General features: G+C 36.3%; 1 protein-coding gene across 1 annotated transcript in view; it reads right to left on the bottom strand.

Moving 5' to 3' along the window:
* The window catches only part of LOC140506844 (neuroligin-4, X-linked), a 446694-nt gene extending 419322 nt beyond the window's left edge, over positions 1-27372 (bottom strand). Inside the window, exon 1 of the mRNA XM_072614461.1 lies at positions 27286-27372. The gene's annotated coding sequence lies outside the window, so the exon portion shown is untranslated. The remainder of the gene's footprint in view (positions 1-27285) is intronic.
* Positions 27373-27752: the final 380 nt, after the last annotated feature.

Below are 27752 nucleotides of genomic sequence, written 5' to 3'. Positions count from 1 at the left end.
CACTAACAAAAGTTAAACGAAACTACTTTAGAGAGTGATAGTGATTGACAGTACCTGTAACTTTCCTACTTTGTAGTTTGCATTTCTTAATAAAAATGATCAGAAATTCAGAATTGGATGAGCCGTTTACTCCAACTGCCTCATTTTACAGGTGCCAAAATGGATACCCAGAGAGGTTAAGTTGTCCAAGGTCACACAAGTAGAAGTGTCAGAAGAATCTGTACTCCCTCCCTTTGACTTGAAAGCCTGGTTTTTTTTCTGTTGGATCATACCATGTGGAAAAATGATATATTGCAATTTCTGTATAAGAATTTGATGAGTATTATTTCTTTTGAGAAACTAAAGTTATATATTTGCAGCATTACATAATATTGAGGAATGCAGTCATGTGGTTATTGATCCTGAAATTTCTCACAATTACAACCATTTCAAAATATGAAGGGCTGTTTGGGTTGTAAGTTACATTACTGGTATCCAAGCATTGATTACATGGCCACACTGCTACATGCTGCTGAATGCTATTGCTGCTGCTTTTTGTCCTTTGTTCTGGAAGAGGACCATGACACCAGGGAGGTGATTCTATGACAATTCTATGACAATTGGATTTAAGTGAGGGAAAGCTGTGCCAAGATTCTTTCTTGGTGGTTGAAGTAAATGCCTTCCGAAGTTCCATCCAACTCTGTGACTCAATGAGTTCATGAAATATATTACTTTAAATTTCAGAATCACAAAACTTCAGGACCAAAAAAGTATATATGCGACTTACTTTAATATATAACTATGTAAAAACTATATGTTCTGTCTACACTATGGAAAATGACCAGATAGAAGTGAAAAATTCATCAAATTCCTGACATGTTTTAGCTCTGCAATGCCAAGTATCAAAATAACTGAAAATATGGCTGACTGAATTTTTCATTTTTCTTCTAAATACATTATTTTACAGCCGAAGATATTATTTTAGAAAACAAGAAATTACAACAGGATTGGAGGGAAGGTAGGGGTAACATTTCTTTAGTTGACAGCTTTGAATATCTACTCTGAAAGCATACTTGAGGAGAAGTGGGGGTTAAAGAATTAAGCTTTAAATTCCTATAAACACAACAAAAAAAAGTTTAAAAAATAAGTATTTTTAAGCCTTCTTATGCTGTGGCAGATGGCTCCTAGAAGAAAACAGGGCATTTTACTACTTAATTAACATCTAAATGGAAATTACTGGTTTTGCATACATATCATTTTTATTATAGAAAAAAATGTAGATTTACTACAGAAATTCCTAATCCAGCTCAGAGCAAATAACCTATTATGAAAGCATTTGTACTCAATATTACAGTGCATCGTTTGGGGTTAATGAGATTAATTCAAAAGGCTCCAAAGGTTAATATAACACATCTTCAAAACTCCCTTTTCCCTGTCAATTCAGCTCTGTGTTCAGTCTTGGAATATTAAAACTCTTGTCTTAGCTTAGAAACCAAAAGAAATTAAAATAGTTCTTAATGAATCAAAGTAACTTTGCTACTAAAAGACATTAACAGCATTTTTTTTTTACCAAGACAAATTTAATTCGCTGTTCAAAACAAGTTTAACAGGTCTGCTGCTGCTAATAACAGAAAGGACAAGTTTGCTCAGATCTGGAAAACTGTAAATCAAATACTACTCATCAAAAGTTCAGATGCTATCTTTCCATCTATGGGTCTTTCATCTGTATAGAGATTTTGTTCCATATGAGATAAACTTGCTATTTTTGTTCAGTGAGCTCTGTAAGACTTTTTATTCAATGACTATCATGTATATCAATCTCAACTTCCTTTATACTAGATTGTCTTGACCTAATCTCAACTGAAATCTCTTTAATTCATAAAGAAGATTCTTACTACTGAAGAATAGATTTCAGAAAAGAAGATGTACTGAAGTCAGTCTTTTTTCCAGTCACAAACCCAACAATCCTTTTTGTTTATGCCCGGCCCGGCCAATAAACTTGTGTTAAACTCATGGAAGAAGTGAAAGAATAGCTGTATTTTAAGATAATGAAATATTTCTTGCCCAATAAGCAGTTGTCTGAATGATAGTGTATTCCTGAAAACTTAACTGGCAAATCAAATTTTGATAAATATATTCACATTATTAAAGTTATAGGGAATCCTATATTTGGAGAACACTGGTAAATCCTCCTTTTGTCAGTCTTTTGGTAACACAGACAAACAATCCCAATTCATTCTTTGTAAACTTGCGTTATTTAAGTGTATATTCACAAAATAAGACCTAAGTAAAAAAGACACTCAATTTTTTTTAATTTAATGGAGCTACAAGTTCATTCAACAAATGAAAAATCTTCCTCTATGAATACTGATATAGAACTTCTCTACAACTATATGCTTATTTACAATGTAAATAAAACAAAAAAAACCAGACCAGACCACACTGAAAACAGACCCAAACATATCAATTTGAATGTGTATCACCTACTATCCCACATGCTTTCCATATTCTCTAGTTTTTTATAGTTGCTGCTGAGCTTTCTGTTTTTATTTTATTTTTTACTTTTTTTTTAATTTTGAAGAAGTGGTGGACAGTGGTAGATCTGGTGTCAGTAACACCTTGGTTCAAATCCTAACTCAGACATTTATGTGCACGTCATTTAACTTGTATGGACCTTTGTTTTCTCATTTGCAAAGTGAAACAGTTGGACTCAGTTGCCTGTAAGATCCTTTTCAGCTCTAAATCTATTATCCTTAAAGTGTATGTAACATTCAGATGTAATAAACTTTTACTTAACTGTTTTACTTTGTTACAAGAGAAATCTTATGAAGTGGGAATGATCTGTAAATATTTGTAATAAAAAAAAAACAATAGATTTTTTAAAAAATCTACGATCGTAGGACATGACGCTTTCAATAAACTTAAGTTACTCCCTGACGCAGATCTTTTTTATAAATAACACTGTTCCAGGAAGGAGGTTACATGTCTTCAAACTTAAAACACTGCAATCTTCTAAAAATCAAAACTGAAGGTATCCTAAAGGACATTGGAAAGATAAGGTTCAGTAGAGTGAAACAAGTAGCATAAGGTGTCACCAAGAAAATACTGGGAAGTAGCAAAATAGAGAGGAAGGAGCACTGGATTTGGTCTCACTGGTTCTGGGTTCAAATTTTAGCTTGTCACTTGCTACCTGTGTAACCTTACAGCTTAATCTTTTTGTATCAGAGGTTACTTATCTGTAGAATGAGGGAATTGAGCTAGATCAGAGGTGGTGAACGTGAAGTCTGGAGGTCAAATCTGGTCCTCTAGGTCCTCAAGTGTGATCCATTGATTGAATCCAAACTTCATAGAACAAATTCCTTTAATAAAAGGGTTTGTTCTGTAAAACTTGGACTCAGTCAAAAGGCCACAACCAAGGACCTGGAATGCCACATGTGGCCTCAACAGCACAGGTTCCCCAACCCTGGACTAGATAATCTCTAAAAGTCCCTTCCAAGTGTAAACTTATCATTCCAAATCTTGGTTTGGGGTAAAGAAGGTAGGCCTAGGGTATAGCAGGAACAAAGTATAAGAGATGGACATCCCATGTGCTATGCTGGCACCCTTAAAATATTTAAAGACTTGGAGGAAGGATTCCAGGACATTGGGTAGATCTAAAGAAGATTTAGGAAAAATAAATGCAGACAAAAAAAAATACAGCACTGGAAAGTCAGGAGCAATGTACACATAGGTGTATCCATGATTAAAATGAAATAATTATGATTGAAATCATAAGTACGATCATCAAATTCTCAATATTTGTGTTCAGAATTGATATCGCTAAATAGCCATGAGGCACAAGCAGAGAAAAATCCCTCTCATATAATTAAGTATATTTATAGTCTCCCTTTCCCTAGAGCATAATATGCCCTGATAGACTAAGATCATCTATACATCATCAATTTTATATAATGTTTTCAATCTTCTGATAGGTTTAGTAGGAAAGATAGAAAGGAGCACATCTCTTCCAGCGTTTTTGTGGGGATCAGATAAGATGAAGATGAAGATGTTTACAAGAACAACTAAGATGAAAATGTTTACAAGAACTTTTTAAAGTGTTCTGAAAGTCGAAAATGCTACATAAATGTAGATCGTTTGTTTGTGTTTGTCCTTCGTTCTGGAAGAGGACCATGAGATCAAGATGACATGACTTGCAGTTGACTTTGATTTGAGTGAGGGAGGGCTGTACACGGTCACTAGCTTCATTTTCTTCTTCTGAGTCATGTAGGTCCAGTGGCCTGATATTCATCAGGATGGCTAGAGATGACCCAGGATGCAATGGGAGACTCTGGCCCTTTCAAGCTAAGGTCTTATCACATTCTCACTTTGACTGAGATACACCCATTCAATGAATAGGCCTCTTTAAGAATTTGCTGAAGGGATGTCCCCTTTAATCAAAAAAAAAAAAAAATCAGACTGAGAGGAGAAGACCCTTAGAGTTCCTGCAAAAGAGAAACAATTAGTATTTAGTATTTAAATACTAAAATGCTAATATAAATATAACACGATTAGAAGGAGGGAGAATACAAAGAGGATGAGAATGATCAATTGGCATGGAACTCTCCCCTCACCAGTGGAAGTGAATGCCCTGACCTGTGTGAGGGTCTTCCTGGCAGAGTTGGTAAGAGTGACAGAGCTTCAGTCTCTTCAGTTTTTCTTCACATCACTAATGGCACTTTCCAAGCCTCAAGAAGGAAAATAGAAAATGACAATTCCACTTCTGGATGCTGAAGGAAAAGACTCTGGGAAGACAGGAGAGGAGTTGGCAGTCTCCACTATGTTCTTATCCCGTTTATTATATGAGAGACTTTGGGAAATATCCCCATGAGTGAGATCTAAGTCACTCTCTCAGTTGAACTGAGTTACCTTGTTCCCAACTGGAGAGCTCCTTTACTCTGTATTGACTGGTGTGTGTATCTATATCTATATCTAAGTTATAGCTATTTATCTATCCATCTATACACACACATACATATACACCTATATACATATAGAGATATGTGTATACACATATATGTATATATGCATGTGTGTATAGGTATATTCCTATGTAATTTTTTTTCTGAATTTTGTTTTGCTACTGATTTGAGTTTTCATGACTAGGTGTTGTCATTGTGAAATTAGTATTTGGTAGGAAAGGGATTAAGCCTTAAATATAAAGCTTGGGATTCTACTTCCCCCCCAATAATGACACAGTGACCAGAAGGTAGCTTAAATCTAATAATATCCCCCACTCTAACACTATATAAAGGAACAGAGAGAATTCTAGCCCAGAACCCCTTATTTCTGAAAGTACACTGACCTGTGACCCACCTTCCTGTTTCCCTTTCTGGTGGGAATTAAAAGTCTAGCATGTAGACGTGTGGAGAAAGAAGAGGCTAGAGATACCTATTCTGCCTCCCTTCAGGCCACAGAAAGATGGCCCCACGATACATAGGAACACAACAGTCCTTGCTACATGTAGGGTCTCACTGCAATTATTATTCCTATCATTATCATCATCATCTTATATTCAATTAACTTCAGCTAGAAATGGTTCTCAAACTGGTCACCATCTTACTATTACTCATTCATGTCTAAGGTTCATTGAACTATTTCTTAGGTAGACAAAAAACATTATTACTCTACACTAATGTGTTGGGGGTAATGACAATCACCAAGATTATTTCTCAAAAATAAAGCCAAATTAAGCCAAACTGCCCTGCTGCTATTCCTCTCACATGACATTCCATTTCCTCTCTCCATGATTCTATATAGTTTGTTCATGGAAAACATTGCTCCTTCACTCTCTTGGAAATCTTAATTTTTTTCAAGGTTCAGCTTCTTTGTTTACATATGAGCTCCCCCATCCCCATTACAATGTAAGCTCCATGAAGGTAGAGACTGTCTTTTTTCCATTTCTCAGTATCCTGGTGCTTAGTATAGAATCTGGTACACAGTAAATGCTTACTAAAAGTTTTGTTTTGTTTTTAACAAGTGTCACTTCTCATAAAGACCTTTTCTGGCCAATAAAATGTAAGCTATTTGATGGAGCTTACGTTGCATTTTTTATCTTCGTAGTTCTCACACCTAACAGAATGCCTTATACCTAGAAGTTCAATAAATGTTTGTTAAATGACTGCTGTTTCCAATACCCACCTAGCTCCTGCATGTTTCTGGTCAATAATTCAAATTGTCTACTGAGATGAGAAAGTCTAGGTATCAATCCTCTTTCTTAACCACAAAGAAGTGACCTTTACTACACCAGCAATCCAAGGAGAATATTAAAAAGTCCCAAGTGAAGGATGTAACATACATATCTAATGTTTGTGGAGCTCACAATCTATAGTAGAGGGCTATGGAAGAAAACTGAGATTATAGGAAGATTTATAGGCTCTCTGAATGTCTGATGTCCAGTAACCAGAACATCACCCCCTGGTTGCTTAATTCCCTTTGGTATAGAATACACAAATTATATGTAATTATAGCCTCACCACACAGTGAGTGGCACCTTTGTGAAGAAGTTAGAAGCAAATCTTTTTTCAAGGTAAAAATTTACCATAATGGTTTAGGAAGGAAAAGAAATAAACAATAAAGAAAGATTTAATTTATTGCTACTGCATACGTACATTCCTATGGTTTGGAAATATGCAGAAGTAATATTGACACATAAGAAAAGATCAACTAGAACACCACCAATTTGTGAAAAGAAAATAATAAAGTTTTTCAGGTTAACAAGACTAGAGACTATTGAACTATTAGCAAGGTCTGAAAAGCAACATGGCATGGTAGAAAAAGCTCTTGAGTAGAAAAGGGAACAAAGCATTTATTAAGCATCTACTATGGGTCAGGCACTATGCTAAGCACTTTACAAATATCTCATTTTATCTTCACAAGAACTCTGAGAGGTTAGTGCTATCATTACTCCCATTTTGCAGCTTAAATAGTGGAGGCATGAAGACTTTAAATGATTTGCCAGTTAAGAAGTATCTGACATAAGATTTGAACTCAGGTCTTCCTGACTCCAGATCTAGTGCTCTATCCACTGCCTTACCTGAATTCAATACGTGGCTTTGCTCCTTATTGTGCATATAACTTTGGGCAAGTCTCTAAGCTTTAATGTTCTCCCTCTGTAAAATGAGAGGGTTGGATCAGATGACCTTTAAGATTCCTACCTGTTATAAATATGTGATACCTGTTCCCATGATCCCATGATTTCCACTTCTGACACTTGTTAGCTATGTGACCATGGGAAGGAAGTACCTTAACTTAAACTCTTCATGCTTTAGTGTCTGTATCTGTAAAGGAGGATAAAACGTGTCACTCTGTGGGTAACTAAAAGGGTAATTGTGAGGAAAGCACACTGCAAGTCTTAAAGTATTTTTTTTTTGGAAGGGTAGGGGAGGTGGGAAATAAGCATGTTATAGTAGGAAGAGTGATGCATCTGAGTGAAAAGATCTGGATTTGAATTTTACTTTGGACATCTTTTGGGTATGTGGCCACTAGCAAGTTACAACTTCAAGGTTCCTCTGGTTAATCAACTATTAAATAGGGATAATACTGTTTGTACTTTATATTCATAAGGCTGCTATAAGTGTATCTCCTTACATTGTATAAAATTTGAATCTGAATACAAATTTGAGTTACTGTTATTATGTACAAGGTACTCAAGAAGGAAAGGGGATCAAGTCCATGTGATATAGTGAGCTATTTTCTAATAAGATTTTACATTTTCCCCCAATTTGTTCTATATTAAACCCTTTTCTCAATCAATATAAAGTAGTAGTTTTTTTCATGTTGAATGCTTTATATTTACACACAAATGAAATGGAAAAATGAAAAATAAGAAATGACATGTGAGAAGATTGAAGATGAAATAAAATTACATTTGATGAATACGAATTTACCTATCAGTATCACAGAACTGAGGTTCAGCTCCCTCCATTGACCACCCCCCAAAAAGTAGCAGGAATAATAATAAAGCCAACATATCTATGGTTATGATGGAATTGAATAGGATTAAGTTAAATGTATGTTGATATTAAGCTATCTCTGGAAATTTGAATTATAATATACCTTAATATCATTTACTGTAGGTCTTTGCTTTATCCTTAATACATAGCTCTTAATAGAAATTGTGAGAGACTCCAAAGGCCTAAGCCTAAAAGTATCATTCAGCAAACAAATGGTTATTTTAATGTCAATGAAGAAATTCCCTGTTATTTCAGGTCAGTCACTAAAATCCCCTCAGAAACATTTCACAACTGAGAAATATATGCACAAAAATCTTGTATTTTCTTTTGAAGAGGCAATGTGGTACATTTTGTAAGAGAAATACACCCGAAGTAAGAGCAGTGGATTTAAAATCCATCTCTTTCACTACTTATGTAATTCTGCATATGTCACTTAACCTCTGTGGTTCTGTTTCTTGATCTGTAAAATGAAAGTTATATTAGATGGTCCTTAAGGTCCTTAACTCCTAGTTGACTGACCCTATGATGTCAGAACTTAATAATATTCTGCTCACAATATTCTCTTCTTAGTTTTCTAGTCTCAATTTTGTTCTCTATTATAAAATTTCACTTTTAACTTATTTGCTCATAAAGTAACACACAAACATACATACACATATATGTGTGTCTACATATATATATATATGTATGTACATTTATATGTATATTAGGCTTATATATTTTCTAAAAATGTCTAATTCTTTTTTCCAGAGTGGGGTATGAGTAAAGGATTCCTTTAGATTTTTCTCCCCTATGATTTCAAATTTTGCATTAACTTTACAATTACACAATTTCTCTTCTTATGGATTCCTTTTCATGGATCAAAAAAATGTTATATAATATTTCTCCTATGCTAGTAATAATGATAATAATAAATAAAAACAAGAATACCTAACATTTATAAAGCACTCTGTGCCAGGCACAGTGCTAAACACGTGACGATTATTATCTCATTTGAGCCTCACAACAACCCTATGAGGTAGGCATTATTATTACTATTCCCATTTGATAGATGAGGAAGCTGAGGCACTGATAATTTAAGTGACTTGCCCAGTCACACAGCTAGTAAGTATTAAGTATGTACAAGCAAAGACACAGAGATAGGAATTTGTCAGCCTGTATATTATCATGAAACAAACAAACAAAAATGATAACGTGAGAAAAACTGAAAGATTAAAAAGCTTTTCATAAAGTCCATGAGCCAAAGAAATGATAAGACAACATGCCAGCAAACCTGCATCAGAGAGCCTATAAGACATAAGAGGGTATAATAATCATTAGGAAACAGGAGATACATTAGGGTGATTAAACCCTCCACTAGTCTGTCAACACTAGCTACAGATGTCCACATGCTATTTTCCCAAATATTCAGGCTTTCCCCTTACCTTCTATGGCTTGGTAGCTTCTAAATGTGTCAGTGATGAGGCCTCTGAGAAACTGGAGCACTGAAAGAAGCTGTCATCAATCCCGATTTGCTCTAGTGCAGGTTAGCACCAGGCAAGACTGGCCACTTAGCATGACTGGCCAGTGCTCTGTGCCAAATGCTTGAGGAACACGAGTAATTGGGGAAAATCACAGTGGTGAGTAGCTACCAAATGGCAAGTTCAACGTACAGGATAAGAAGCATTGGCGATACAATTTGAATGGACAGATTTTTCAGGGTAAGTATCTTAAACCAGGGATAGCTAAATAAGTGTGACAAAATGCCTATGGTGTTAGGTTTCCTACTTTAGGGAAGCCCCAAGGCATCTGTGAATACTGAGTACTTATATGCTTCCACTTCCTCTAAATTAAACAACATTTTTTTTTCTTCTTAAAGAAAGGCCTCTGATGTACATTTAAATGGAGAGTTGCAAAGGCATCTTCTTCCCCTCAATTCTCCCCACCCCTAGGTACACACTTATTTTCTTTTCAAGAAATATTCCTTTATGTGAAGGAGAGTAAAGCTAAGCATTTTCCATGGATTGATGTGCAGATTTAAAGCTAGAATAAATGATGCCTTTGCAAGCAGTAACATTTGTCAGAATTACTGAAAGAATCTGCAATTGCTGTAACTCTGTGTGACTAAATAAATATGTCCCAGGGACATGTGCTAAGGCACAGAGAGGAGTGACTTGTGCAGACTCACACATACTATGTCAAAGGCAAGATGCAACTGAGCTCTTCCTGGATCAAACCCCAGTTTCCTATCCATCAAACCAGCTGATCTTGGAGTAGTGCATTCAATACATTAGAATTGGGTTTTCTTGGGGAAGGGGAGCGGACCCATCATCATAGGGAATTCCTGATAAGGACACTCCCTCTACCAATGCCAGTAAACCCCATTCTTCAATTTAAAAGTTTTTGAGAGCTGCCTGGGAGCACTGAGGTCTGCCCTGGGTTGTATACTAGTATGAATGAAAAGACAATGACTCTAAAGTCGGAAGGGAACTTAGAAGCTACCCAGCTCTGTCCTCTTATTTTACAGATGATGAAGTTAAAGCCTATAGAGATCAAACAACTTGATCACAGTAAGCAACAGGCAGGATTCAAAACCAGGTCCTTTAATTCCAAAGGACAAAAAAGAATTCAAGCCTTCCTGACTTCAAGACCAAGTTATTCCACTTTACATCTTACATTGATAAGGATTATAGAATGCAAATTGTTTACAGTTTAATTTTTATTTAGCCCTTGAAACACGTTTTTAGCAAGAGGATGTAAGTTTTAGCATATTATTGTGTGAACAATAATCAAAATGAATTGGAATGAGCTTATCCAAAAACTTAGATTGATTTACTGTTGGTGATATTTGTCCAGTACATTTCACAAAATCCTCCTCTCAATATTATTTAGTATTTAATAATACTTATCTCAAATACAACATTTTTATATTATATTTCATTTTATAATCATTTTTAAAATCAAAACATACATCTGAACAGGTAACATAATAATATGTAGTTCTGAAGGGTCTAGAAGTGATTAAGAGGCAGCAGAATACAATGCAGTAATCTCTACAGTATTATTCTTGAACCTCAGAGGTAAGGAAATTATGCAGAAAAAAGAAAATATGGGCTCCAGGGCTCATGCCAGTTTCTTGAGGAGGTATATCTGTCTGGGTGGCTGGTATAGCAATCAGCTGGATAGGCTGCCAACTCCTCTTTCCCTCCTTTCTCTCCAGGAGTTGGAAAGAAGAGACATTGGACACTGAGGCAGGCTTCATTTTCATTTTCTAACTATCTGACAACATCCCTTCCAATTAGGAACAATATTTATTTTTTAAAAATTTTAAAGAGGATTAAAGTTGGGACAATGGTAATATCTTACTGGAACCTATAGTTACGTCAGCGGACAGGACTTGGCTGGTTATGAGTTACAATAGGCAGCTGTGGCAGAGGCTGAGGTGGTAGGACCAAGGACTCTGGGGTTTAAAAGGTGAAAGGCAAGAAATAAGGAAGTAGAGGGGTGCATGGAGCACATCAGAAGAGGCATCTGGTCACTGTGTCCCTCTGCAATTCCCTCCAAAGACTGAGTAGCTATGGTAATAACACAGATACAGGAGAAGTGTGGGCCCAAGGGCACTAGAACAGCCAAGGCTGCAGCACACCAAGCTAAGCTTAGACCAGATCATTATAGTGGGGGCTATAAAGGCAGTAATGACAGAAGTTGAAACAGTAGAGATTAATGCATATAGGATTCTTGGCGATGACTGCTCAGAGGAACCAGGCCAGGGTTCTGGGTGTCGGGAGCTTATGGAAGATGACAATCAATCACTCAGAAAATACACATTAATTTTTTCATTGATATATATGCTAGGCACTATACTGGAATACAGGAACTCAAAAGCAATGACAAGTCTGTCTTCAAAAGGTTTAAATTCTGTTAAGAGAAACATGCATCCACATAGGAATATGAAAAAAATAATTTTCTTGTAGAAGGTGGCCGTGGAATTGAACCTTGAAGGAGCCTAAGGAATCTAAGAGGCAGAAAGATGAAGGAGTGCATTCTGGGCAATGGGGACAACCAATGTAAAGACCTGAAGATGGCTGACAGAATATTTGAGAAACACTAAGAAGACCAGTTTGCATAGACCAAAGAGTACATGAAGAAAACAAGCCTGGAAAGATAGGTTGGGGCTAAGTTGTGGAGAGCTAGCTAGATGACTAAAGCTAGCTAACTAGCTAATTAAATGCTAACTAGAGGGTAATGATATGAAAACCTATGAAGAAGAGAACAAGGAAAGGGGAAATTATTATTTTTTAAATAAAGGCAGTTTCTAACTCGAATGGATATTATTAAACAGAAAAAGAAGATAGAAAATCACTTAAGATAAATTTCAGTGTCCCGTTAAGCAATGAAGGTAACTTCTCACACTCATTTTATGTTGGAAAAAATGTGGTATACTGAAGGTTCATATCCTAAACAGAGCTCCTTTATTTCTGTGTGGATTGTATGATCCAATATCTTCATGAACTGACCCGAGTATTCTGGGTAAATGTGGCAGCTGGAATCGGAAAATAGCCAGGACCAGGGTCATCAGGACCAGTCCGATGTGATTTCTGACTTCCTGGTCACATAGTCCAATATGCCTACCTCTAAGTTTCAAATGATGACACAATAAATAAAAAGAACCTCATTCCAATCAATCACACTTTCTGGCCTTGAATTCCAATAACCTGAAGTAAATGGAAAGCTATTCCATAAACCTTGAGCTCCCTACCTGCAGATATCAAGGACCAAATATCATCTAGCTCCCACTGTTTGTTTATAGCAAATCAAGTACTGCTGATTAAGAGAACAAGAATAAGGAATGATTGGTACCCAGAAACATTTGGGGAAAATAAATTATACATGCTGATTTAAAAACATTCATTTTAAAGAGAAATTAATCTTTTCTAATGTTTAGTATACATATTAACACTGACATCCTCAATGTGTACATCAGGAAACCACATATGATATATAAGTTAAGTATTCTAAGGGAAACATTGTCACAACACAAAGGAGAATACAATGGCCCTATTCATTACCCTCAGACAAAATGATGGATTGCTGTATCTCAAAGTGTTAAATCAAAATTATTAAAAGTAATGAAATTTTTTATTGAGCTTAAGTAATAGTTATTACTGCTTATGACAAGCTTAATATTAAACTATAATAATCTAAATCAATAAGGATTATTACTGATGTTTTCATTAGTGGTTTTAGAATTTATAAATAAAATAATTACTTTAAATAGCATTTCTTTCATATTTTTCATTTAAATTTTTGTTTATGTCTTATGGTACACAAAGTGAATTAGTATGATATTACACGTATATAATATAAGATAGGGATTGGATCTGTGCTTTCACTGAAAGAGGGAATTAACTCACTGGTTGAGGAAACTCCTACCTACACAGGTTGACATCTCTGCAATTGAGACTCTTAGAGGAAAAGTGTTAAACATGATGTATAGTGACTCAAAAGAAAATAAAATACTATTAGGAAATATTTAACAAAATAATTTAAAATGTAATAGAACACAGAGAATGCCAATATGTGGTTTTCTAAGTCAATATGGGACAACTAAGTGAGGCAATGGATAAAGCACAGGGCCTGGAGTCAGGAAGATCTCAGTTCAAATTTGACTTCAGAATTTACTAGCTATGTGGCCCTGGGCAAGTCACTTAAACTTGCTTGCCTTAGTTTCCCAATCTGTAAAATGAAGGAAATGGCAAACCAATCCAGTATTTTTTGCCAAGAAAACCCCAAATGACATCACAAAGAGTCCAACATGACTGAAAAACTGAACTAACAGTCAATATGCCTCCAACAGGGCTCTTTCTTCATGTGCAGGTTAGTGACCTATTGTTTTGTTTTGTTTTGAAGTTTGACAGCTCTGGTCTTAAAGGGTTGCCTAAACACTGAGATGTTAAGTAACATGTCCAGGGTCATACAGCCTGTATATATATCATAGGTTGGACTTGAATCCAAGTCTTCATGATTCCAAGATCAGCTCTAAATCAGGAATTCTTAACATCGTTTGTGCCATACCTTTCTAGAGAAAGCTTTCACTCTGGTGAAACCTATGGACCCTTTATCAGAATGTTTATAAATGCATTAAATAAAATATGAAGGAAAGTAATAGCGTTAAAATAAAATCACCAAAATATTTTGTCTAAATAAGTTCACAGACCCCAGTTAAGAATCTCTGCAGTAGGTACACATATGTTGAGGGTGAATACTCAAAAGTGGTTACTGACAGAGGTTCATTATCAAAAGAGTTTGGAGACCACTGATGTATTTGAATTGGCCTTGTAGTCAGGAAAACTGGGATTAAATCTTACTTCTAACACATGCTATGGGACACTTGCAGTGCCACATGAAACTTACTAAGGCTGTAAGATGGAGGTCAAGGACAAATCTGCATTAACAGATTTCTCACCAAGAGTATACCATGCTAATAAAATCACAGGACTAGTAAAAAAAAAAAAAGTAATTGTTTGTTTGCATTATTTTAAGTTGTGCCTTCAGTTTTCAATATTTTATCTCTTTTTTACTACAGGATGATTCATCTTCACCTTGAAACACAATGGGAAACAAAAGCTTTCTTTAAAGATAAAATGTTAAGAATAATTAATTCTTAATAAGGCCTATAGGAAATCAATTATGTAAAAAATTTATGAGAGGAACTGGATTCATATTAAAATTTTCAAATTTACAAAATGTATACTTCAGTTATATCCTGTTAGTTTCTTCTTCATATGAGAATAAAGTAGAGCCACAGAGACTGGTAGCACCAAATTAGCTGAGTGAAACAAGGAGAAAACTGATTGGAGGCAGTGTAGCACAAGCTGCATAGCATTTTAGAGTTTTCTGGGATAAACAAGGAGATATTTTGGAGAGATAGCCAGCCTTAGGGTGGGGAAGATCTGGGTTCAAATTATGCCTTAAGAGTGTGATGGTAAATGTTTAATAATCAGATCTCAGTAGGGGAAATGTAAACAAGACACACTGTTAAATTTAATCCACAGAATTAACATTTTTCTCTCAGATCCTGATTTGTAACATTTGCCAAAACACTGAAAATTTGACCATTGTCACTCACTAGCAGGTTTGAGGGGCTACAGCACATCACTGCCTTTGACCCATGCAGTGCTTGAAAGTATGGGGGTTACTTAATCTTAATCCTCAAAATTGCTGGTCTGCAATGATGGAGGGATTTCAAGAAGAGTTCCCTACACACATTAAATCATAGGTTAACACACACACACACACACACACACACACACACGAACTTTCTTCCCTAGGTGGAATATTTACATTAGTGGGTTTCATACATGACCTGATGATTGAGGAGTAGGGAATATTTGATACACTGTGGAGAAAAATGGTTGAATTCCTTAGATTGCCATTAATAAGAGTGATTGTCATTAATAACAATTCTTTACATTGCCATTAACAAGAATGACCAGAAATTAAAGTAGTTGAATATATTCGGTTCAAACCTGTGATTTTTTTCAGAATGGTAACTCATTCCACTGAAGCAAATGCACATCATTAATTAATCTATCACTTGCTATCTGGGCCATTAAGAGGTTAACCCAGAATCACAAAGCCAGTATGTGTCAGAGAAGTACTTGAATTTAGATCTTCCTGACTCTACCTTCTGTTCTCTATCTCTTTAACTCTCCAGACAAATAATATTATAGATAAAAAAAGGCAGAGTTTGATTAATTTAATGAGATCTTTAATTCTAGACTTACTTGTATATTTTGAAATGCTTTAATACCAAGTTATGGTTTGGAAAGACAACTCAACAAAGACTAAATAAAGGTGTTTATGTGAACCACCATCAGGAAGAAAGCATACACAAATTGAAAATAGACAAGTTCGATGGCAAATTTAAGTTCAGCAAATTTAAGAAGATGAGGAATATGGGAAATCAGTTTTTTAAAAAGGGAGGGGCTTAAGAATGATCTTGCAGAAGGCAAGAAAACAAATATGAATTTGTGAGAAAAAGAACAGACAAAAGAATTTAACAAAAGGAATATGTTTCTGAAATTTAGAAAAAATATTGTTGGCAATAGTACTTTGATAACGATTTGGCACAAGGCAGTCACATGAAAGAAATATATTTTACTAATCAAATTAAATTAGAGATGATCTGGTGTGACTACAGAAGTGTTCAGTGTATTATTTCAATGAAAGTATTTTATAGGTGTTTTATTATGATGCCCTCAGTCACATTTAATCAGTTAGTAAGCTATGTTCCTCATTTACAGAAGGAGGTATACATGAAATCCTTCGGATCCAAAGCTTGTTGCTTAGTATATAGGCGCATGATCACAGAATTTTTAAGCTACAAGAAACTTTGGAAATCTAGTCTAATGCCCATTTAACATATGAGACATCTTAGACTAGCTAGCTAATAGCAAGAAAACATATTGGATGCAGATTTTCCAATTTCAGCGTATGTCCATTACTCTACACTAAATAAGAGTCTAACTGAACTTAACAATTCCTAGTATGTATAACATTCATGATTTTCCCCACTGTTCATCAGAGTATTCTAATAACACCAAGATGGGTGGCATAACATCAGTATTTCATGAGTCTTGGAATCAGAGCTACCAAGTAAATAAAAATCCCACTAGGACACCCTATGCTATCATAAGGCAATTAAAAGATTAACACAACAATAATAAAGATCATATGTGTAGATGCCAACATGGTAGTCACTTTAAAAAACTTATTGACTTAACAATGTGATTCATATTTCAGATATCAGACTTTTCTTCCTACTATTCAGCAACATCCTTTACTAATTTTCCAGAGTCACCATGCTAACAAAGTCAACTTGGTTAGAAAGATTCACAATGAACAATTTTGTCTTGGGATATTACTATAAATAAATCAATACCTAACTTTTAGTATTAGACCATATTTATGACACTATCTAAAACAAATATTGTTAAGTCTAACTAAATGGACTCAGAAAACTCAAAAAAATGGATGAACACAATGAAGAAATAAAGAGTATATTTCTTTTATATGTATGTATAACCATTATGTATATGCATTTGTATAACAATCTTAGACTTTAAAATTTTAGAATAAAGTATATTAATTTTCATCCTTAGAAATGATCACTGACTATGACTGTCAATTGATTTAACCATAGATATGTTTTGTATGAGGCTGCGTTGCCTATAAATAATGAGACCAGTGCTAACATACGTATGCATGTATGTGTCAATCTTACTATTTTGCAGTTTCATTATATATGGATTATTCACCATATGAATAATTTGTATTTGAGGTTTTATTTTCCAATTACACTCTTTGATCCCTAGGAACCCTGAAGAACACAAAGTATTTTTGAAACATTTTTTTAATTTAGTTAGGCTTAGAAATATGGTATATGGAAACCAGTTTACTTTACTTGAGAACAGTTTTTTCCTACACCACATTTCTTTCCATCTCTATTTTCTTATCTTGACTTATCTCTATATAACTTCTATTCCCTTCCCCACTTTTAAATCTCTCCTATTTCCCCATGATTCGAATTCTTTTGCTGCTGAAAATGAAAAAGAAACAAAAATAGCCTCAAAGAGACTATCAAATGAAGAGCCTACAAAGGTTCTCTGACTTAAAAACATATGACTTAATAACATCAATGTCTGACTGAATACCTTTCCCCCTGAAAGGGATAAAAGAGTTCAAAGTGGGTTTGGTAAAGGGGTTCTGGATTCTCAGAGACAGAGAATTCTCCAAGTTTGTAAAATTCCTTTTCACTGTTGAGACGCTGGCCAGGGATCACTGTGTTATGGCAAGGAAATATGTACAGGGAGAGACATACTTTTCTCAAATCAGGTGACAGAACATAAGCATTCTAGCTACCATTTTGCCTTTTCTCTGAACATTGCAGAACACATTTTCCCACAGAAATGTTAGGTAATCATCAGATTCCCACAGTATTCCACAAAAAGAAGAAAAAAAGAAAGAAGGAAGGGAGTAAGGAAAGGAGAGAGAGGGAGGAAGTATTTATTTTTAATATATGCCTTTTGGATATGTTTTATATCTTCCCTACTTTAAGTTCCTTAAGAACATATATTGTTATTATTACTTCCATAGTTAAGCTGCTTACCACACATTTAGGTTTATAACTTCCTTATCACTCATAATCATAGTGCATTGTGCACATGGGAAGAGTTATTTACACAGTAGGACAATAAATCCTATGTTCATGTATGCTTGCTGCACTTAACAGATTTTTTCAATTGCATACAGAATGTAGAGTATGAATGAGTTAGCGTTATACTCAACCTAAAAGAGACAATGCAGGTAAAACAGAAAAATCTATCAAACTTGCAGTTTCTGACTATCCTTTGCTCACTCCATTCTTTCACACAAACATTTTGTTTTATAAAGGATCTCCAAATACAGAGTTTTTGGCACTAGAGGTAAATAAAATTGTGTCCAGTGATGAAGTTTTGTAGATGGAGACTACCTTTTTAAGTTGTCCATTTGGGAAGCTGCATGAAAGCTGATATTCTGCATTTTGGTGCTCATGATGTTCAAAATATATTTCTCAAGGAGGAAATTATTTTTGCCTCATTGTTTTAGAGCCAATAGACTATGCAGTTGCCTTAACAGTCTAGGTCTTTCTAAGTCCAAAACTTCTGAAGCTTAGTATTGCTATCAATCAGTGAGAATTCGTTAGGTTCCTATGATAGGCCAAGCAAAAGGGAAAGGGTATATCTAATACATCCCACACCTGAACACAGGATTTGGAGTTCACAGGGATCTCAATGAACATTCCTCCCCAGAGGAGGTACAGAGAGGTTAAAAGAGACAGACTTTTTAAAAATCTTGTGTGTATAATGTTAATTCATCACAAAACAATACAATTGGCAATATCTATTTTTTAAAAGTTGTCATTGAATTTAGAAAAGAGAATAATGAAAATAAATTTAGAAAAAGCAAATACTTGCTTTCAGGTTATTGACACCATATCCCTAGATATAACCTATATTTTTACTGTGTTCTATGGGGCAGCTAGATGATACAATGGATAGACTGTCTGACCTTGAGTCAGAAAGACTCATCTTCCTTAGCTCAAATCTGGCCTCAGACACCTAGCAGCTGTGTGAGATCCTGGGCAAGTTACTTGACCCCATTTGCCTCAGTTTCCTTATACTTAAGAATTTTTTGTGTGTCTCTTTCCTTTGTTGCCGAAGAAGACCATGCCATCAGAGAAATAATGACATGACTTGCACTTGACTTTGTTTTGAGTGAGGGAGGGCTGGGCAGGTCACCAGCCTCACTTCTCCTCCAAAGCCATCTGAATCCAGTGACCAGATATTCATCAGGATGACTGGAGATGACCCAGGATGAGGCAATTGGGGTTAAGTGACTTGCCCAAGGTCACACAGCTAGTAAGTGCCAAGTGCCAAGTGAGGTGAGATTTGAACTCAGGTCCTCATGACTCTTGCACTGGTGCTCTATCCACTGCACCACCTAGCTGCCCTCCTTATACTTAAAATGAACTGAAAAAAGAAATGGGCAAACCATTCCACTATTTCTGCCAAGAAAACCCCAAATAGAATCAAGAAGCGTCAGACACAACTGAAAAACAACTGAACAACAACAACAAAACACCATGATGACCTCTGTGCTTAGAACAGTGTTTGACACAGTAAGAGCTTAGCAAATACTCATTAATTTAATACAAATTCTCCTTGGAATCTGAAGATCCTTTGATTCTGAAACCTCATTTCAGATCCTACCTCTTTCACATTCAATGTGACCTTGGACAAATCCCTTAGTCTCTCAGTTTACTCATCTGTAAAATGAGGGAATTGATTGGACCAGATATTTTCTAAAGTTTCTTCTCTCAAATTTTATGAACTTAGAACTTTTAAATTGCATTATTCTAAGGAAAAACAAGCAAATAAATAAAAAAATGAACAAATATGGAGAAAAATGTATTTCTCAAAAAGGCAATTACTTTTGCCTTTAGGTTATAATATCATTTTTGCAAGAAGTCAGGGTGGCAAGTGTAAACAATCAGGTATATTGGAAAGAGGCATGACTGTACGTACAGGATCTTAGTCCAAAACTCCTCTCTCCTACTAACAACACGTACCGTAAGTTAAAAAGTTAAAATAAAGACACTAAACTAGACTATATAGAAGGCTCCTTCAAACTCTATTTCTAATATCCTATAGGATATTTATAAATATCTGCAGTATGCTCCAGGGAACAGAGGGCTATTTATTTCCATTCATATTGAAAATATATTTTCAAAACACAAACCTATTTTTATTCTTCATAACACATAGGATCATCTTTGGGGATAGAAAACTCTGGGAAAGAAAAAAATGTCTTTCTATAGATTTCTTGACTCTTGAGACTGTTCTTTTACTAACTTCTAGTACTCTGAAATGGTACTTTAAGTACTACAGTAGATTTCTTTATATGCATGTAATTCACAATGAAATGTTAAATATTAAGAAATGATACTTTATAAAAATTCAGAGTATAATCATGATAAAAAGAGAAAATCAAAAATTTTTAAATTTTAATTTGATTAAAGTAATCAATCATCTTAAATACATTATCAACCTCAAGAGAATGTAAGCTTAAAGGAAGGGATTTTTTTCCTCCCTTTCTTGGTATCTCTGGCTCTTAGCAGAGGTATTTAATAAGTGTTTAACAAATGCTTGTTGCTTAACTGATTATGCTGCTTCTTTTATACTAGACCTTAATACCAGTTTTATTTATCATAATTTTCTTTGAAACTTCTCAAATCTCATCAAGTAATGCACCTCAGAGTCAGACACAACTGAAACAATTAAACAATGCAACTCAAAGGGGAAATGAGCCACACACACACACACACACACACACACATACACATGTATGTATGAAATGTATATGAATGTCTATAGGTATTTTCCGTACAAATAGAAATAATATACACAAATATAGACAAATAAATTACACATTTAGATTTCAGTAATAGGAAACTCTTGATGTGCAAAGTCCCTCTACTAAGTCAAATCATCAACTCATCCATAACTTAAAATCTTAAAGACTCTTCTGGGGAACTAAAAGGTTTACTAATTTGCCCATGTTCAGATAACCAATATGTGAATCCTGGTCTTCTTTCATTCAAGCGGATCTGGTTGTCCTATACACTATGTAATTATACTGTTCATATGTAAAATCACATGTCTATGGATTTTAACAAAACAGAATTATTCTTACTTAAAATGGATTGCATTTTTGGAAAATAGAGTTTCAAAAAAGCCTAAAGGGGAAAATATGGAGAGTGGTATTAAAATAGTATCTTAGTTATGAATGTTGACCTTGCAAAAAAAATATGATATAATATGAATTGAATATTCCTAAATATTTTAAGACATTTTTCAATGCAAAGGAACTAAAATTTTGAGTAAAACTGAGAAAAGAACTGAAATCCTCTAGGTGGCCATCACTAGCAACTTTTCACTATTTTTATCAGAACTCTAACACTTTGCTGATGTCACATATCACTGTTTACATAAAGTTTATTTTAAATACAACAACCCAAACAAAACATTGGGGTCATTTCCACACATTTGGAAGGAGCTGTTAAGTCACATGTCAGACCTCATTCGCACCATCTTAAAATAAAAATTTATCTCCTTGAATTTTAACCCTCAACTAATTAGCACTTGTAATCTCTTCCCATCTCTGTCTTCTATGATTATAAAATGTAGATGTGTTAAGTATCACTTTTTGCTAATAACATTATACATTTTTATTTTGCTGTCAGCTTTATACACACACACTTCACACTGATTCAGTAACTAGAGCAAATGTTTATAAAAGTTTTGCAAACATCAACCGAGTACACCTCAGCTGAACAATGACAAGAAAAAACAAGCTACATTTTGAGTTTAGTTTCCCATAGTGACCTATGCGGACCATGGCCAACTTAATGTTTACGGACTAGTTTTATTGTTTATTCTTTTTTTCCCTTCAGATTTAAGTTCAAGTGAGCTTAAGAAATTCAGGCTACATCAGAAACAGATCCTTCTCTTCTATATTTATTCATTGTCATCATATGGAACAACTTGTAAACTCTAAGCAGTTTTTTGTTTCTTATGGTATAAACACACCCCAAACTCACCCTACTCACTCTCCCGATAAATATCTGTTTTGTCATTCACTTATCAGTGAACCATGTGGATGGACCTTTGAAAGACCAAATGTGGGTTGTACTCAGAAACTGACGAAACCAGAAAATATTCAGTAAATGAATATTGCTGAGGAACATAACAGCCTGTTTCTATGTAAACTGGCTTATTAATACTCCAGATCATGTAGCTTTTTTCCTGATTTTCATCATCTAATTAAGTGGACATCATAACTTCTGCCTGTGATGTGAGCAGGCCAAAAAAAATCTACTCTCCATCCATCCATCCATCCATCCATCCCTCCATCCATCCATCCCTCCATTCATCCATCCATCTATCTATGTCTCTATCTATCCATGTATACATTTACACATATCATAGCCAACTGAACCACATAACCTATAGACACATATTCCCACTGATCTGTACTAGAGTTAATTTACCTACTGCCACACATCAATTATCATCACTCAAAGAATACCACAGTAAATAGGTAAATCATTTAAACCACTTTGAAAACTTTTTTTCCTCTCATTATGAAAACAAATACATGTACCATAGTCCTTGAAAAGGTACTCTCTCCTACCTAAACATAATTTAGATAATCTTTGAATATGTGTCCAGTCTACCTTCCAATACTGGAGTCACACCTCAGTATGTTGGTTTTAAGCATTTTCATAAACCCAACTAAAGAATCATTTTTTAAAAAAAATATCCAACAGAAATGTTTTAAGGGTCTCACAATATGTTTTCCTGACATTTTGTTGGAATAAGCATTTTTATGACTATGCTTTTTAAACACTGTTACTGTAATCATGCATAATTTTCTTTATGACTACTTAAAATGATAGAATGTTAAAAAACAACAAAAGAAACATCATTGTTTATTTCTGAGTGGTCATCTCATTAGCTCTTGGTCATTATCCAGGAATTAATACAGAGAAACTCTAACTAGTCTAAAAGACATTCCTAAATAGATACTTTAAAATTTATAATTCTGTGAATTGCATAACGTAAATCTAACAGGGGTGGAGTTATTTTGAGTGGTGATAGTATCTGCCTCCTCCTTCCCCAAAAACTAAGACTAAAGAAAAAAATGGAGTGGGAAAGATGTAACCAAAACCAGACTTATGGGAAAAGCCTTCAAGTACTAAGGATTAATACTCCAAATTAAAGCACATGAGCTTTTATGTGCTTTAGAGTATATTTACTTAGTAGTTAAATACCATCAAAATTCTTTGCAAATATTATAAAGCAATAGGTCACCTATAAAGTACATTTTACTGCTTTCAGATTTAGTTGGTAATTACCTAGTATTACATTTAAGTCCAGTATACATGCAACAGTATCTCTTTAAAAAAAATACAAAGGAAAACATTTCTGCCATCAAAGAAAATACCCAGAGACTTAATGAAAGTACCAAAGACTAATGATGTTCATATAAAAAGCAATAAAAATTAAGACTAAATTTATGATCAATTCCCTTTATAAAAGGCAAAGCTCTGATTTTTTTTTTTATTCACTGAGTTAAAACTGATGAAGTAATTATCAGCTTGCTATGGTGCCCCAAATTATTTACTTACATGACTGGTAAGATAAGGTATTAAAATATCTAATAGCAGTTATCTATTTGCATTTTCCATGGGTCGCATGTTACTGAATTTTTAATTTGAGAACATTTGTATTAGCAAGGAAGTTAATGTAACACTGATGGCCTTAATGCTGGGGTAAATGGAAGCTCCAGAGATTTTCTGGAAACAAGAAATTAATTCATCCATGTACCTTTGTCCTCCAACCTTCTTCCTCTTTCTACATACGGAAATCCTCTCAGTGTATTTGAAGAGAACATGTTTGTTAGATTTCTTTTCAAAAGGAAAATAACTAAAGGTAATGAACTAAACCTTTTTTAAGTTAGATTTTTTTTTTTCATTTCATAATCATTACAACTCTGCTACTCCATGAAAGCTGCACACCTCAAGGAAAATCAGGCAGTAGGCTGATAAGCAACTGCATCACCAAAATCAGCCCACTTAAATTCAAAGTATCCAAAAGACACATTTTTTTCTATTTCTTGTGCATGTTCTTTAATGCTTTCTCTATTTCACCACTGCATTTGGATTCTTCCATTTCTCTTACATCAGGATAAACAAATTTAACTCGAAACTTTCCTTTCCTTTACTTCCCCTCCCCTTAAATCTTAGCAAATGCTAAATTAGAATAAGGAAACTATTCTCTCGACACAGAAAACTGTTCAGAAAATGTTTCCGGTGTTTTAAAAATCTGACTGTTATATATCCTTTAAAGAATACAGGATATGAGCATATAAAAACCTTTTCCCCCCAAACTGACCAAATAATGAAATAAAATAAAATTCAGAAAGAAGAATCCATACTACCACCTTGTGGCTTCTTCTTGCAAGAACAGCACCTGCTCATTTCAATAGCCTCCAACTACCCCCCATTTTTTCAACTTGAGCCCACATATGATTTAAATTGTTTTTTTTAGAAGAGCCCACCCACTTTATTTTATTCATTTGGATTAAGACAATTAAGATGCCATAAATAACCAGCTGACCAGTTGACGCGGGGATCTTTTACTCCCATTACTCCCTTGTCGCCCCACCTCCCCGCTCCTACCCCATTACCTTCCACCACAAGCCCTCGGTCTCTCAGCCTCCCTTTAACTGTCTGAGACCTTCGGCTCATCATCATCATCACCACCATCATCATTCCAATAATACATCAAACATGGTCTGTCTCCCTCAGGACCCCACCACCTGCGGGTCTTTCCAGAAAGTGTTAAAACAGGGACACCCAGGACACTGAGAGATCGTTGCAGTGGTAGGTGGTCAGGCAGCACTAGTCTGGGAAAACTGAATGCTCTGGAGAGGGGCATCCATCCATTCCCAGAGAACTTGGTTGGATCAAGGGCCCCGAGATGGAGGAGAAGAAAGTCTCCGGACCACAGGTTCCAATGCCTCCTCGAGAACAGGGGTCTAAGCCATGGCTCTCAAGTGTGGCGGGCTTTGGAGATGGAGATACCCAGAGCTCCTTGGCCGCGCGCTGGGGGGTAGCATCCCACCTGCTTTGGGAGCCGCAGAGCCCTTGCTTAGGGAAGGGGCTGGATCAGGGCTTGCTGCTGTGAAGGCGGCTAAACTGTTGGTAGGGAAGACTGAAAGATCTTGTCTTGTCTGGAGCCAGAACCAGCATAGTCCTTGCAATGAATGGAGGGTGGGGGGAGGGAGAGTCTATGGGGGAGTCAAAGGGAGAATGGGGGTGGGAATCAGGACAGAACCAGGGGGTGGGGAGAGCAACTCCTAGCTCTCTCGTCCATCCCCCCCCCCCCCATATTTCTCACGCGTTGCGGCTGCAAGCCCACCTTCTCCCCTCCCCCCTCTTTCCTATTACCAGGGCTCCGACTCCCTCCTCCAACCCCCACCCCTTCGCTCAACTCCTAACTCCCCACCGCTCAGTACCCACCCGCTGTTCTGCAGGTCCGGGAACCCTATCTGGAGGTGGGCAGTAATGAAACAGGTCTGACGTTGGGAATGGCTTGGAAGGGGGGAGGGGCAGGGGAACTAGCACAAGTTCACCAGCTTCTCGGGGGCCCCACACTGCACCTCACCTTTCTTCCTCCCCCCAAGGCTGCGGGTTTAGTAGATTTGGCCATCAGCCCTGCAGATTAAACCGGAGTGGGGGTAGGGGTCCAAACGGTGGGGTTGGAGGGAAGTAAAGAGCAATTACAGTGGGAATTATTTTTTCCCCTGGGGAGGCCGGTGGGGGACGAGAGGGAATGGCGCTTTGGAGTTTAGGATTCTGTTTTGCTTTTAAGAGCTATGGAGGTGGGGGGGGTCAAAACTCCAGACCCTTCTAGAGCAGGAGTCGGGGTGGGTCAGACCCGAGGTTCCTAGGAGGGCATCAGAGACCCTGACCCAGAGACGGGGCAGTACTGGCACAGCTTGTTCCAAAGGCCAGGGTGCCGGAACCAGGGGCCGCTCTCTGCATTTTCCAACTTTTCTCTTCCTCCTGAGGTTCGAAATTGTGTTTTGGGTAGAAGCAGCAGCTGCATCTACCCTCAGACCCAAGTGGTTCTGAGAGACTCCGGAAGAAACAAAACCACCGGTTTCCTTCCCCGCCCCCCAACCCCTCTCCTCACCACCCACCCGGCGCCCCCGCTGTTCCCCATCCCCCAGCATATTTCGACCCCCGGAAAAAAATGAATAGAAAAAGCCCACGCTGCCCTCTCTCCTCCGCTTTGCAGAGGTAGCGATATGCTACCGAATTTTAATTTTTACCCCCGAGGTATTTTGCACAGCACGATCTCTTTTCCCAGTAAAACCGAACACGAAATGCCAGTTTCTAATCAATCACGTGCGTTATTCCATGCATCACACAAGCCGTCATTTTACCAGAGCCCAGCAGATGAAGGGGGGAAAAAGATGAATTGCTTAATGCAACACAAGCCAAGGCTGCTTTTTTTTTCCTCTTTTTTTTTTCCTTTTTGGTTAACCAAAAAACCCAGGACGTGTTGGTTTACAGTTTCCTTAGAGAAGAAAGAAGGGGAAAAGCACCCAGACGCTCACAGTTTCATGAAGTGCTCCTTATTTCTTCATCTCTCATCTCCCGATTTGCAGAAAATTGGAGCTTTGCTTTTTCTCTCCCTGTACTGCAGATATTTTTTCCCCTTTCTCCTCCACACTCTTCTGTTTATTTGTATGTAAGGCAGAGCTACTTTGTAAACACATCACATAGAGCCCCCAGCGCCGTTCACATAGCTGATTGCAGCAAAATGCTTCCAAACCGATGGCGTTCCAGTTTTTTTTTTTGGAGACAAAATAAAATGTATATGTCCAGATATACATGTAGCTGTGCATGCATACACATGCACATACATGTCCACACATACACCCATAGGGACCTCATTGAGATAACTACATTATCTGAGAGACACGTCAGAAAGTATTGTCCAAAAAAAGAAAAGAAGAAATATCAGGAAAAAGTGAAAGCCAGAGCACCGCAGTGGAGCCTGTCACCTTTTGCTAGGGTAAAAACTGCAAGCCAAATATTAAGAAAAGGAAAGGTTTAAAAAAAAGAACTCATAGAGGAGTATCTGAAATTAGCACCTACCTTAGTCGGGGGAAAGCTGCATCTGCTTTAAGTGTCCTTTATACACAGCCAGGTTCTTCCAGGGAATCCTAACTGAGCATGATACAGGAGGGTATAATCAATCCAGGCTCCTCTCCTTTTGGCAATCCAAGGAAATTTTCTTGTCCAAAGGAATGCAAAGACCACCCAAAAAAACAATGGTTTGGAGGAAATTGGTGCTTTCTGTTGTAAATGACCTACATTCAGGAACAAAATGCATTACAAACCGAGCAAGAAAAGAAGAGTTGTGTATGTCTGAGTAAGAGCTCTGATTGCCTATGTAGAGAGACAGAGACAGGGAGAGAGACTGATCTGCAAGAAAAAGAGAGATTGAGGAGGGAGAGAGGTCCAGGCTGTACCACTCTCTCCTTCTGCTATTGGACCAAACTGAATGAAATTTACAAAGCCAGCAGCCAATAGATCTCTGCAGTCTGCCTCATCACTACAGA

This window comes from Notamacropus eugenii, chromosome 5 (genome assembly GCF_028372415.1).
Source record: "Notamacropus eugenii isolate mMacEug1 chromosome 5, mMacEug1.pri_v2, whole genome shotgun sequence".
NCBI classification, from domain to species: Eukaryota; Metazoa; Chordata; class Mammalia; order Diprotodontia; family Macropodidae; genus Notamacropus; species Notamacropus eugenii.
The sequence above is the reverse complement of the archived record's forward strand: the minus strand, read 5'-3'. Positions and strand labels throughout refer to the sequence as shown.